This window comes from Peromyscus californicus, unplaced genomic scaffold, assembly GCF_007827085.1.
Source record: "Peromyscus californicus insignis strain IS unplaced genomic scaffold, ASM782708v3 Scaffold_10__1_contigs__length_136768540, whole genome shotgun sequence".
NCBI lineage: Eukaryota > Metazoa > Chordata > Mammalia > Rodentia > Cricetidae > Peromyscus > Peromyscus californicus.
The window spans coordinates 123376603-123391491 of record NW_026294391.1 but is presented as its reverse complement, the minus strand read 5'-3'; positions in this window follow the sequence as shown (position 1 = coordinate 123391491).

Sequence of the window (14889 nt, the reverse complement as noted above, 5' to 3'; positions counted from 1 at the left end):
TTTTCTATGTTTGCTCCACTGAAATCTAGACTGACCCTGGGCATGACACTGAATTATGTGGGGACCTCCTGTTCTTAAAGGACTCTTGTAATCCACCTCAAGCAGCTCTCACTTATTGAAAATATGATACAGAATGGTTGTCTCTTGTCCAGGAACCTCACAAAATGATCCTTCATCTCCCAAGCCCTTACATGTGGGTGTGGTATGGTGGGGAGGGGGCTAATTCGTAAATTTAACACTCAGGCATCCCTCAAACTCAAGCTAACTCAAAAAAATGGTTAGAAGTTTCCCAAGTTATCTTATGAGGATATAGAAAAACATCAAGTGAGTGCTTCTTCTTGAAGGTCAGCCCATTTTGGTGGATCCTCAGAAGGGATGCTGCTGGATCCAGGACTGTCTATCTAGGATGGGGCTTCTACTACCCACTCTCAGCTTTCGTCTTGACTCTGAAATGATCCAGGCCCTCCCCACTCTAGAAATCTTGAAAGGTGTCCCCTAGTCACAGAATCCTGGGATGGAATAAGGAGATGGGTGGGGGTTTATGCACATAACACTGGGTCACATCTTGATGCCAGACTTACCACAGGGGATCAGTGACAATAATTTTGGTCCCTCCATGTGGAATAGAAGCTCTGCAGTTCACCCTAAACCCTCACCTTAATTTCAAGTGACATTCGCAGTTCACCCTAAACCCTCACCTTAATTTCAAGTGACATTGGCACTGTCCAATCTAGGAAGCTTAAAACCTGGTTCCCTGCAGACAGAAAGGTTAAGTGGGCTATTCATAAAAGGGAGTTTCAGATTGGTACCAGGTTTATGAAAAATACAGTTCCATTGTTTGGTAGAGCTTTACTTTAGTGGGACTTCCTCAGGCTGCCCTGTAGCTTTCACTTTGACTCTGAAAGGACTCAGGCCCTCAGCACACTGTGGACCTTAGAGGTTAGCTCCCACTCCCACAGTCTACAAATGGAGATCTCGGGGAGAGGCTGATATGTACTTTTGAAACCCATTTTGTGAAGTCTGGAAAACATGGCTACAGCCAGATTATTTGGTGTTAGAATATGTGGGCTGGGTCTCTCTGGTCCATTCTGGGCTATCTCCTTAACACTTGCAAGTGCCCAGGCTCCTTCTGTTCCATATAACTGAAATGCTGACTTTTGATTAATATCCTCACTTCCGTGAACCTTTGAGGCCTCACTCAGTGTCCACCTTGCTTGAAAGCCTGCTCAAGTCCACCCTGACTTGACAAAAGTTTTGGAACAGAATATTTCCCACTATATCCCATTAATATATTCCATTCTGTGGCCTATACTAGTCCAATCCCAGTGAACTTTGGAGATTTCCTCACCTGGTTTTTTCATGTGCAAATGTTTTCTTCTCAAGAAGTGAGACATGGAAAAAACCCCTGCACATCTGTGACAATACTGTTTCATCCCATATTATTTAACTTCCTTCCTGCTCTTTGCATAAGCTGATTTCCTCAAGAAGGCCTTAGAATTCATTATTTGTTTTGACTAATATTTTCTTCCAGAACTTAGTAAGGCTTCTTACTTTCCAAAATTCAAGTCAGAGATCAGCAACGTCTGAGAAAGTGGTTCCATCCATGACTATACAAAGTAGCTAGCATCCATCTACCACCACACCAAACAATGCCCTGCTCTGTTTCCTTCATCCACAGGCCACACTATCTAATTGTTTCATTTATTCCATGTTCAATTTTTCTGTGCCAGAAGTAAACTCTTAGTCACTGGATGATTGTTCTGCATTGTTTGGAATTTAATCTATGCCAGTACAATAAACTCAGAAACAATGGCAAACTTACTAAGCAGAGAAACTGTGACTCTGGACCCTCAATCCCCATAGTTGAACACATTTGAGCAGAACACAGATGCAGGAAAATCTCCAATTCTAACAAAAGTCCCCTTAAAACACTCACCTCTGGGCTATGGTAGAGGATGTCTCTTGCTTTATGCAGCCATATTCTCATCCAATTGAAGGGGCCTGAAGCAGCTCCTCCATCATATCTTTGGAAACAATGTTGCTTCCACGAGTAACTGGCTGGAACTTGCATTTCCAGTCGGCGAACCTGTATCCAGCTTTTCTCACAGCACTGCATTCTGGCCAAATTAGTCCTTATTTTCTTTTAATCCTAAAACGTGAATAAAAACATGTGTTTGGCAAGTGATTTAATCTATATTTTCATTCAATTTTGATCAAAGAGATATGTCAAAGCATAACGGTCTCTTCTGGTCACCGGATGGATACAGATATATTTTGTCCAACTGTTGTTGGGACAAGAATTGTTGAAGGATTCACAAGAAGGAAGTGGATAGTCATCATCTGTACAAACCAATGACCATTCATTCTTGTCTACATCTGGCTAATTCATTCAGTTTTCATACCTGTAACACATTGATCAGAACTTTGCACTCCCTTATCACATGACACATCTGTCCTCTTCAAACTTTGGGAGACTATGGTGCAGTGTGTCTTCCACTCTTAGCTACTTCTTATAGCTGGGTATCTGGGTGACTCAAGAGGAAGCTCTTATGCATTGAGATCACAGAGCTTCCAACTAGCAGTCAGGTACTGTGACGACGGGGCACTTTCAGTACATTACAATTCCCCTACTTACCAGAACTAAGGAAGAAGAACAGTCCCCATTCAGGAAACCCTCATTCATGACTTGCATCTGCTCTGCAGTGTTGCTGGGGTGTTAGGCAAAGAACCAAGTAGGCAATGACAGCACAGATGAGAATCTAGGGAAGTGATGCTTCATAACATGGCAGGCTTCATGGAATCTAGCGTCCTTGCCTCACCTCCCCATGCTTTGTTTCCTGGAGGTCTTCAGGGTAAGAGCAAGGGACACCTCTCTAGAAAGGAGGGAGCACTCCTTCTTGGATCCAACATTTACAAAACTGTTACAGTGTCCTGGGAATCACACTTACATAAATAAGAGAAAACAGGCCTTGCCTGAAAGGAACTCAGAGATTCTGTATCAGCACAGTTTTTGAGAAAGCAGGTACAGCCTCAAGTGAAGTTCAAGGGCCTAATACAAGGTGCATGTGGGTGGAGGTCAAAATGCTACCAGAATCCAGAAACAAAAATGTCTAAATTTCTCTAGGAGGCAGTGATAGTGCCATTTTAGCTGTGTCTTTAATGTCTTTAATGAAAGGGGCATCCAGGACAAGATGTGGGAGTGTGGAAGTGTTTAGAAAATTCTGGTTGAACCTGTTGGGTCAGAGATAAGGGAGTTTACAGCACTGCAGGACCCTAAAAGTGGAGTGTCCCTGGTTTGAAATCCCATACTGGTTCCTAAACACAAAAATGCTTAGCAAGGGAAATGGCTTAGGTATGGGATGAACAAGGGTAAATTTGCAGTCTAAAAATTGAATCAGTGTGTACAGTACGTGATGGGTGGAGGGGAGAAATTCAGGAGGCTGACAGTGTCATCCAGCATCTCAGGGAGGAGTTCAGACAATAGACGAGGAGTATCCTCAGGAAATAGCCTAGGAGACCTTGAGGAGGAACATAGTTTTTCACAGGTATTGCAGAGGAAGAGACCTAGTGTAGCAGGAATCTTAGAAGGTCTTATTAATCAAACCTGAGGCCAGTTATTGGGGTGAATGCTGGAAGATCAGAGAAGCAGAACAAGCCACAGCTTCCTCACCTTGCCAGTTCCTCAGCTGATCCGGTTTCCTCAGACTGGAAGCCTCTGAGTCCTCATATCCGAATGGATCTCAGCTGAATTGCTGCTAGAAGCCTAAAAGCTTAACTAGCCAAATGCTGATAGTTCCTGGTCTTTACACCTTATATATCTTTCTGCTATCTGCCATCACTCCCTGGGATTAAAGGCTCACTTTCTGGAATTAAAAGCGTGAGTCACCAATGCCTGGCTGTTTCCAATGTGGCCTCGAACTCACAGAGATCCAGAGGGATTTCTGCCTCTGGCATGCTAGGATTAAAGGCGTATGCTACCACTGCCTATCCTCTATGTTTAATATTGTGGCTGTCCTGTTCTCTGACCCCAGATAAGTTTATTAACGTGCACAATATTTTGGGGAACAATACCACCACAACCTAGACCTTGACCCTTAATACACTGTACATGACTCTGTAAGGAAGCATGGGAACAGAATACAGGAGTTTTGAGAGAAACTACTTTTTACTAACTGCAATGGAGAAGACAGGAAAGCCAAGGTTTGTGGTCATATCGGACTCTGTCTTGGAGGACTTATTCCTTTAGGCCAGCAGGTCATGAGAGTAAGATTTTTTTCTCCCTTGAATATTAAGCCTTAACAAAAAGGGGCCACTGACAGTTATGGATAGTAGGGCTTGGAGGAAGGAAGGATGGTTTGAGAGTTGTAGCCTTGCAGTGCGAGGCTTAGCCTGGGGCTGCCTGGGTCCCAGGAAGAGTCCATGCCTTTATGACTTCTGTGGTTATGATATGGCAATATTCCTGAGGAGACATCACAAAATAATAGGGAACCAAAGATAATCCAAAGTAAGTCTACCACTGAAGTCTGATGTGGTGAACTAATGAGTTTTAATGGGGTTATGCACACTTAATATGGGTGAGTGCCTTGGTTACAGTTTTGTTGCTGTGATAAAAAACCATAACAAAGGGAACTTATATTAAAAAGAGTTTATTTGGGTTTATGTTTCCAAAGGGCTAAGAATCCATCACCATTGTGGTGTAGATGCATGGCAGCAGACAGGCACAGAAAGTGGAGTAGCAAGCTGAGAGCTTACATCTAGAACCACAAGCCAGGAGCCAAGAGAATGCACTAGAAACTACCTATGGATTTTGAAATCTAAAATCATGCCCCAAGTTCATATTTTCATGACAAGGCTACATCTCCTAAACCTACCCAGTATCTACAAATCGAGACCAACTATTCAGATTCCCAAGAATATAGGGATATCTCTTTCAAACTATCACATTCCTCTCCCTGGTCCCCAGAGTCTAACTGCTGTATGAGGCTGCAAAGTGAATTTAGCTCAACTTCAGAAGATCCATAGTCTTTCACAGTCTCAACAGTGTTTAAAAGTCCATGGTGTCTTCTATGACTAAAATCAATCCCTTTACAGTGACTTCTTGGAAAATCAAAAGGCAAATTGCATACTTCCAATATACAATGACATAGAATATATATTTTTATTCTAAAGCGAGGAATGAAGGCATTGGGAAATAAGGGATCAAAGCAAAGACCAAAACCAGTAGGGCAAACACCAAGGCTCCTTGACCAGTGACTAGGACTTTATTTCCACAGATATTGGATGTCTTCACTCATCCTGCTTTGTTGTATGCATCTTACATGTTTCTCTTGGGCTGGTTCTATGACTTATGTACAGCTGTCTTTGACAGATACCTCTTGACTCTGGCATCAACAACATTTTGGGGTCTTCACCTCAACCAAGGCTTCACTTTCACAGCTGCATATAATGGCCAGTCATGGCTTTGTAAATACTCCCCTTCACACGCTGCCTGGCCTCAGCAGCCCTCTAAAATCATGGAGGAAGAATCCATATTACTCTTAATCTTTCATTGTTTATGTCTCAAAAGCCAATATCATATGGGCAATACTGTCAAGTTAGACTGTCAGCTTAGGATGGAGCCTCAGCCCTAGAACCATGTTAGCAGCAGCTTTTGTATACAGTTGTTTTCTTGCAGCTGAAAATCCCTCAAGCTTTCTTTTAAGAGTTGAAATTTAAGCTGGGTAACATCTTCCTCTGAGAGTACCTTCCTATTCCAAATCTAGACTAAGAGGCTTCTCATTAATGAAACCAATCTTTTTAGCAATTAGAGTCTTTTTTCCAGCACCTGTCTTGGGGGTAACATTAAGCTTCCTATAACTCTTTTTCTCTCTAAACCATACATTTTGTACTTAGTTTTGCCTCACTTGTTCTTTTTCATTGTAGCCATTCATAAGTTATTAGTAATAATTGTTGTAACAGGTTCATTATTTTTGCAACCTTGAAACTTTTTCCACCAGAAAAATTAGGTCATTTTTATGCTGATTAGTTTGCTGTCTACTTGAAACAGCTAGAGTTGGCTGGGAAAAGGGAACCACAGTTGAGGTATTGCCTCCATCAGGTTGGCCTGTGCTTATGTCATTTTCTTAATTAAATTCATGTAGGAGGGCCTGGCCCACTGAGCAAGGTGCCATCCCTAGACAACTGGGCCTAGGTTTTGTGAGAAAAGTAGCTAATCAAGTTAGGAAGCTACATTCCTCTGCAGTCTCTGCTTCAGTTCCTGCCTTGGCTTCTCTCAGTGATGGACTATGACCCGGAAGTGTAAGCCAAAGATCTCATTTCCTGCCCATGTTGCCTTTATTTAGTGTTTTATCACTGCAAGAGAGAAACAACCTAAAAAAAAAAAACTACTTTCTAGTTCGTTCTTTTCTAAATTTTCTTAACATGGAAAAATAGGAGCAGATTCATTGTCATACAAATGAATTTTAGCCAAGTTTCCATTAGGAAGCTTTTCCCCTGTGAAACTTCATGAGCTGGACCTCTACCATTCACATTAGTTTTAACACTACTATCTTCCAGAATCCTTCTAGAATGACTCATTAGTCTCATCTTAGAATATTCCACTGATTTTCTAGTCCAAAATTCCAAAATCTTCTATATTTCTCAAAAAAAAGAAACAACAATAACAAAAAAAAACAGTATGTTCACGGTCTTCATAGCAATACCCCCATTCCTGGTACCAACTTCTGCATTAGTTACTTTTTGAAGTTGTGTAAAATACATAATCAAAAGTGACTTAACTGGGCTATGGTGGCACATGCCCTTAATCCCAGCATCCAGGAGTCAGAGGCAGGTGAGTTCAAGGCCAGCCTGGACTACAGAGTGAGTTCCAGGAAAGGCTCCAAAGTTACGCAAAGAAACCCTGTCTCAAAAAAAAAAAATGACTTAAAGAAGGGAAAGTGTATTTAGGCTAGGGTTTCACTGAGTTCATAATGGCTGGGGACGCATGACAGCAGGCAGCCAGATCAGGAGATTGAAAGAACACATCTTCAACTGCAAATGTGAAGCAAAGAGCCTAATCCCAAAATGTGCTTCCTCAATCAAGGCCATATGCTTTAAAGATTCCATACGCTCCACAAACAGTACCACCAACTGGAGACCAAGTATTCAAAAGCCTGTGCCTATGGGGAGAATTTTTCATCCAACCAACTACACATTCTAATACATTGTAATTCAAGGATATTCAAATTTTATCCTTATATGCTGAGAAATGATAGTAGAAAAGGTGATTCAAAGCGTTTAGTTTCTATAATCACATTATTACATTTCTGTATGAGCAGAACATTTATATTTGCAATAAAACTTCTATAATTACTAATATATAATAATCTCAAATGTGGCACTATTCAGGTAGCATTCGTTGGTGTTGTGTGTTGAGACAGAGTGCATAGTGCAAAGTGCACATGCTGTACGTTCAGAACCAAGGCTGCAGTGACATCTTATGATGCAACATGTGTAAGCACTAGCAGAAACATGTTAGATGGTTGTTTTAAATTAACTTGATTTCTGTTAACACTTTTCATTGTCCCTCTTTTTAATACTTCCACAGTCAGTTATATGACTTAAATAGATCTTGATCTACTATTTAATAAACCATGGTCTAAAATGCCTGTGTGACACTACTTTAGAATATATATTCTTCTGCATATTGGATGAGTTTTTAATTCAGCCACTTAAAAAATAAAAATGGATACCACAAAAAAAACAATCTAGGAGCACACCAGCCAAGTAGAAGCACATTAGTCAAGTATGTTGGATGAGATAGAAATCCAGTATAAGACAGTATTTGAGGAATGTCATGCTTCTTCTTGAATCCCAGCTCTATCGCTCATACCTTCTGTAACCAAACATGCAAATGTCTTTGAGCAACATTCCCTCATTTGTATAGCCGAGATACTTTAAATAGTATATGTATAGAGATTCATATGTAACACACTTAGAGCAGTGCTTGACACATAGTTTTGGCTAATGAAATGCAAGTAGGACCAAAGCAAATAGACTTTAGAAGGATGAAGGGGCCAAAGCTGTCAAATGCTAACACGAGGAAGTATTAGAGATGGACTGCAGTGTATTCATTAGGTTTAGCAGCAAGGGTGATTAGAGTTTAATAGAAATCTTTTTCCAATGGAGAGACAGGTATAGAAGAAAGAATAGATGAGTTGACCATGAAGAAGTGGAAAAAATAACAACGAACAACTACAGTCATGTTGTGAGCCAGGTTCCTTTAAGCATTCTTTATGGTTGATCTCATTCACAATAATTGTTTCCAACTTGCAGCTGAGAGAACTGAGGCTCAGGAGGCTTAAGTAACACCAGGAAATTTACAGGTAGTAATTGTTATAACAGGATCACAAATACAATTTCTTTTCACACCCCCTATGCTAGCACAGTGAAATGTTAGAAAGCTTTAAGGCATTTATTTAACAGCTTCCTCAGATTAGAAGATACTGTGGACTTTAGTTTTCTTAGTACCAGGGCTCTAAAGAGAAAACACATAATAAAACATCTTTCAACCTTGTAGAGGTGAATTTCAAGTCTAGATTTTTGAACCCAGTCCTCTACACATTTGCTGTGGGTGGTGAAGGCTTTTTAAGATTCCCACTAATGTGACTGTAAGGCACTGCTGATAGAGCTGTGGTGCCCTGAGCTGACCTTAGCACAGTGTGAAACATTTATCTAGAATCAAAGAGAACACCCAGTCAAGGAAAATGTGTAGTAAAGGTTTTCCAAAAATGAGAACTGAGGTCAGGGAACACATATGTTTTACCTTTTATTTAGGAATATGTCCTGGGTGTGAATCTTTCTATTTAAATTTCCCTAAGCAACAATGTTCTGGCTGAGCCCACATTCTGATCCACTGGGTTAGCTGTAGTTCTTTCACACTGACAGTGTCCTAGTAAAGACATCTATGTCTCACAATGGCAGCAATCAAAATGCTAGAAAGTATTTTATTTCAATAAGTGAACATGGCAGGATCTCAGAAAGTGCTTCTACAAAGTAGAATAGGGATTCATGGAGAAGCAGGCTTACTGGAATGACCTAATACTATCTCTGTTGAGCCCAAGCTGGCATAAATTCATAAGAAATATATTAAGAAAAATTTCCCTTTGGAAAATGTGAGGATCCTGAGATGACTTAATAGGTAGGATCAAAAAGGATTAGTTGAATTTGATTTTATATCCATAAGTATTCATGAGTAAATTGTTAATTCATTTAGAAAAAATGTGTAGAGTAGGTTATTAACAGGTTTAATGCATTAACTGATTGTCCTATAAAATTTTATGCATCACAATTTAAAAACTCCCTGAGAACTCTAAAATTCATTTAGAGAACAACCATACATTTCCCAAGTTTTTCTTCACTATATTTGTCTGTTTAGGATTCTCAGTGTGTTTAAATTCTTTTCATTCACTGATGGTCATAGAGACTCATTTATGTAGATCTGTATGCAGACAGGCACCATTCTCTGATACATTGCATGTGGCTGTTGGCCCTTACATCACTGTACATCACCCTATGCCTAAAAATGTGCATTGACATGAGTCTATTCCTCTTCTGGAGATTGGATAACTGGATAATTCTGGAACACAAAAACCAAAAAGCCCTACTTTAAATTAGGAGAACCATGAAGGTCATTAAGCCCTGAAATCACATCAAACTGCCCGTGGTAGTTTAAATAAGAATGACCCCCATATACTCATGTGTTCTAGTGTTTGGACATAGGGAATGCCACTATTAGGAGATATGGTCATGTTGGAGTAGGTGTGGCTTTATTGGAGGAAATGTGTCACTAGAAGCAGCCTTTGCAGTCTCAAATGCTCAAGCCAGGCCTCGTGTGACTGTCACTTCCTGTTCTCTGCCAATTCAAATCTAGAACTCTCAGCTCCTTCTCTAGTACCATGTGTACCTGCATGCTACCATGCTTCCCACCATAATGATAATAAACTAAATATCTGAAACAATTAAATGTTTTCCTTTATAAGAGTTTCCATGGACATGGTGTCTCTTCACAGAAATAGAAACCCTAACTAAAACATTACCTGAGTACACATTTTTATAGCCTCATCTCAGGTTACTATCTTCTATTACTCAACTCTGCCTTCTTTATTCTCCAAAGGACCTATTCCCTTTTAAGAACCTAATTTACCTGTAAATAAAGGGCATTTTTCTATTTAGGCCTTTACAAAAGGTACAAAAGGGAGATTGTCTTAATGTGGAACTCCTCAAAGGAATGAAAGGCAGCTGGAAGAGGTTCAGAGACATCTGCATCATTCAAGGGTGTCATGTAGATCATAAAAGCTCAGATAAGTATCTTTCCTTGGAATATGCAAACACCAGGATGGGATAGTCCTTAGTCATCTTGTGAACAACAAAAAAATGGTGGAAGGGTTCCTAATTGCTGTTACCCTCTGGATCCCAGAGCTCATGTAAAGTGTAATACTGTCACTCTCTCTTGAACTTTCCCTAATAAATCTCTTGTATACAACTGTTAATCTCAGAGTCTGACTACTGGGAACCCATTTCTCGAGATTTACGTGCCATCTCTCCCAGTGGACTAAGTTTGAGCTCCTCTGGTTAAGATACAGGACTCACCCTTCAATGAAGATCTAATGGCAATCAATGCCTGCTGAGAGGAAGAGAATCAGTTTTTTCTAGGAACATGTCATTTGGTAGATTCTCTAATACCAATTTTCCAGCCATAAACATATGTATGAACGACATTAAGTGGATTCAATAGGGTATATATGAAACACGAATTGCACAGAAACTCACTACAGAGGTTTTAAGTGTGTAAGTGAAAGACACCAAAAGATAGTTTTCTGTTGGTAATACAAGTTAGGATAGAAAATCAATTAGGTACATTTTGGATTCACCAAAATAGGATAGATAATGGAATATTTTCTCTGAATTTTTCAAATGCAAATGGACTAGACATTGTTAATGTAATTCTTGACTGTATATATTATATATACTTATTGTACTTATTGTATATAGTTTTTCTTATAACCTTTTATTATTTTAGAGAAAAAGGGGAAATGTGGTGATATATTGTGCAACCCAATAAAACTTATCTGGGGATCAGAAGAGAGAGCCAGCCACTAGATTAGACATAGAGCTCAGACAATGATGGAACACACCATTAACCTTATCACTCGGGAGACAGAGATCCATCTGGATCAAGATGGATCAAGAGATCCATGTGGATCAAGACCACACTGGGAACAGAGCCAGGTGTAGTGGCACACACCTTTAATCCCAACACTTGAAATCTCATGCCTTTGCTTGGGAAGCACACACACCTTTAATCCCAGGAAGTAAGAAAAAGGTATATAAGGAGTGAGGAAACAGGAACTCACACTCTTGAGATTGAGGATTTCATAAAGGTAAGAATGTGGATGGCTTGTTCTGTTTCTCTGACCTTCCAGTTTTCACCCCAATATCTGGCTCAGGGTTTTATATTAAAAGACCATTTAAGATTTGTGTTACGTGCATGTGTGTGTGTGTGTGTGTGTGTGTGTGTGTGTGTTTGTGTGTGTATAACAGTAACAACTGAAGAAAAAGAGGTCATGAATTTGAGAGGGGGTGACTGCCATGGGAGTAATTACAGGGCAGAGAGAAATGGAAATGATGTAAGTACAGTATTCTAGCATGGTATTGAAATATGTAAATGGTTTATTAAAAATAAAAAAAAAATAAAATCCAGGCACTAGAAATATATAGCAATATATGCTATGAGACATCTTCAAGATTCTGGGCAGAGCTTTATACTCTATTCTGACATCTTCAAAATTATTCAGGTTCTATGGGGTTCTGGATACAAGAGCCACTTCAGGTTGAGACCATGAATTAAAATTCTTTGTCCTAATGATATCCTTGTATCATAAAGATGGAAACTTGAGAAACTATATATATATATATATATATATATATATATATATATATATATATATATATATTACCCACATTCCTGAGTCTGGGCTTTGCATTTTGATAAATGGTCAACAATAATGGTGAAACCACTACTCATTGGTTTAGAGGGCAGCAATCTGGAAAAGATAAAGCTTAGAATAGTATAATGGTCACTGGCTGAAGCTTACACAAAAAGCATCATGGGAAACATGTAGACAAGTGTAGAATATATATGAAAGGGTCATTTTTGAAACTTGAGATCCTGTTTTAGCAATCAATCCAGTAGAAACTTAAATTTCTTCCATACCTTAGCAATGAATAATAAATGACAACTGAGTGACAGGTAAGATCTAAGTGTTGTGGGTTACAATAAATTATCTTGAAATCTTACTAATTAAAATAAAAACTTTTCTTGGCAAGAGTGCTCATACTTAAATGATATCAAAGATCAGAAATTCCTGAAACTTTAGTAATGTAAGATTTAAAAATAGGCATTATTCTTCCTATAAATGTTTCTTGGGGTTACCTTCATGTGTAGGGATTTTATCTTTGGATTCTGGTTTAATTTGTGACTCTAAAGTAGATTGAAACAAATGTAGAGAACAAAATGAGTAACATTTTAAGAATTTAAGCTCAATACACATGATATCTCAGCAGCCCTATTCTTCATAATAAGAGAATACACATCAGGACTTAATAAAGCTGGTTTGGGAGATGGCTCAGTTGATAAAATGTTTGCTCTATAAAGCGTGAAGATAGATGTTTAGCATTCACAATTAACTGGGCAAGGCAGCATACTTAGGTAACCCCAATACTGGGGTAGGAGTTAAAAAAATTGGAGTGGCTCTAGAGACAGGTGCTCCTGGGAGCTCACTATCTAGTCAGTCTTGCCAAAATAGAATGTTCCAGGTTCAGTAAGAAACCCTGTTTCAAAAAGTTATGTGGATAAATGACTGATGAATTACGTGGTGCTCACTTTTGGCCTTATGCACTCATTGATAAACACACATATATGCACACAGACACATACACTTCACACAAAGAATTACCTTTCTTAATATACAATTGAATCTGTAAAACTGCTAACCTAGCATACTTCTAAGCAATTTCTACAGACCATATAAAAGTACCTCTCAGCCGTACACATAAAAAATGTAGACATAGTTTCTTGTTGGCTGCCAATAAGCAAATAATGACACAGAGAATTATTATTGATTATGAAAGTTTGGCCTATAGTTTAGGTTTCTTCCTATCTTGTTCTTATAACTTGAATTAACCTGTTTATATTAATATATGTTTTACCACATGGCATTACCTCTCTTCCATCTTGAACCTCCTGGTTCCTTTCCGTGTCTCCTGGCATCTCCCATACGTGCCTAGATTCCTCCTCCTATTTCCTCTCTCTGCCTGAAAGTCCTCCCTATACCTCCTGCCTAGCTATTGGCTGGTTAGCTTTTTATTACATCAATCACAGCAACATACCTTCACACAGTGTACAAATATCCAACAACAAATTATCAAAACAGAAAAAAACTCTGTGGGGAAAAATGTTGACTTCTCTACAAATATAACTTCAAAACAAACATAGCATTTAGTCGATTCCTATCCTTAATTTGCTTGTTTTCATGTTTCTTCTCCTTCTTCCTCAATTTTTACACAGATACTTCCAAGCCTTTCTCTTATCATGTATATATGTAGGTTCCTCAATTGAAGGAATTAAACTTTTCTGAGCCTTTGGTAACTGATAGCAAAATGGAGGAAATAATAGACATTGAACGGCATGTTCACTTGATGCTAAGTATATTATCAGTATGCATCTTTATGAAACATTATTGAAATGAGATAAGTTTTCTGCAACATCTATTATTTCACATTACCTTTAATTAAACAGTTATTGTACCTCTCATATCACTTAAGGACAGAGAGAAACGAGAAATATTTTCTGTTTGCTCTCTCTCCCCTACTACTTTTCTCCCCATCAAGAAATAATAAATATTTCAGAAGAGATTAAGAGCAAAGAAAACTTATTAAGAAAATGAGCTCTTGGGACTAAATGTAAAATACGTATGTACATAGACATTTATTCTCCTGAACAACTAGTAAATAACATTGCTTGTTTACAAATAAGGTAACTGAAATCTAGAAAGATAATGTTACCATTCAAGATCAATCATTTCCTTATTATGTATTTATTTTCATGTTTGTGTTATTATAAGAGTTAAAATAAAAATAACCTTTGGAAATAATTTAATGTTTTATAATCTTGGACTAGTATTTTAGAATAAATTCTGAGAGTTTATATTTTTTGACAAAAAGTATGTGCTTTTCAGGGGGTGTGGTGTAGATGTAACCAACGGTCTTATAAAATAAGAAACACAGAGCCAATTCAGAGAAGACAGCCAAGAGGTCAGAGCTAAGAGCCTCACCCTTCCTGATTCAGGGATCCTCTCCAGCCAAGAGAGCTCTCCGAAAAGGGCCTACTTCCTGTGTGTCTGTCTTTAAAGTCTTCCTGTTCTGCCTTCTCATTGGTTGTAAACCCAAACATGTGACTGCCTCGTCACTGTCTGAATGTACCGCCCTCCAGGTCCTTAAAGGTTTGCGCCACCGCCGCCATGCACTTGCTATGACTCTAATAGCTCTGACCCCCAGACAACTTTATTTATTAACATACAAATAAAATCACATTTCAGTACAAGTAAAATACCACCACATTTCCCCTTTTCTATTTTAATAAAAAGGAAAAAAAAAGAAAAAGGTTATAACTAACAAAAGAAAAACTATATACAAAAGTACAATGACTATATACAATATATACAAGTAATAAATGTCTAAACAATGTCTAGTCCATTTGTATTTGACAAATTCAGAGAAAATAATTTCATTATCTATCCTATTTTGTTAAGTCCAAAATGTATCTAATTCACTTTCTATCCTAATTAATCT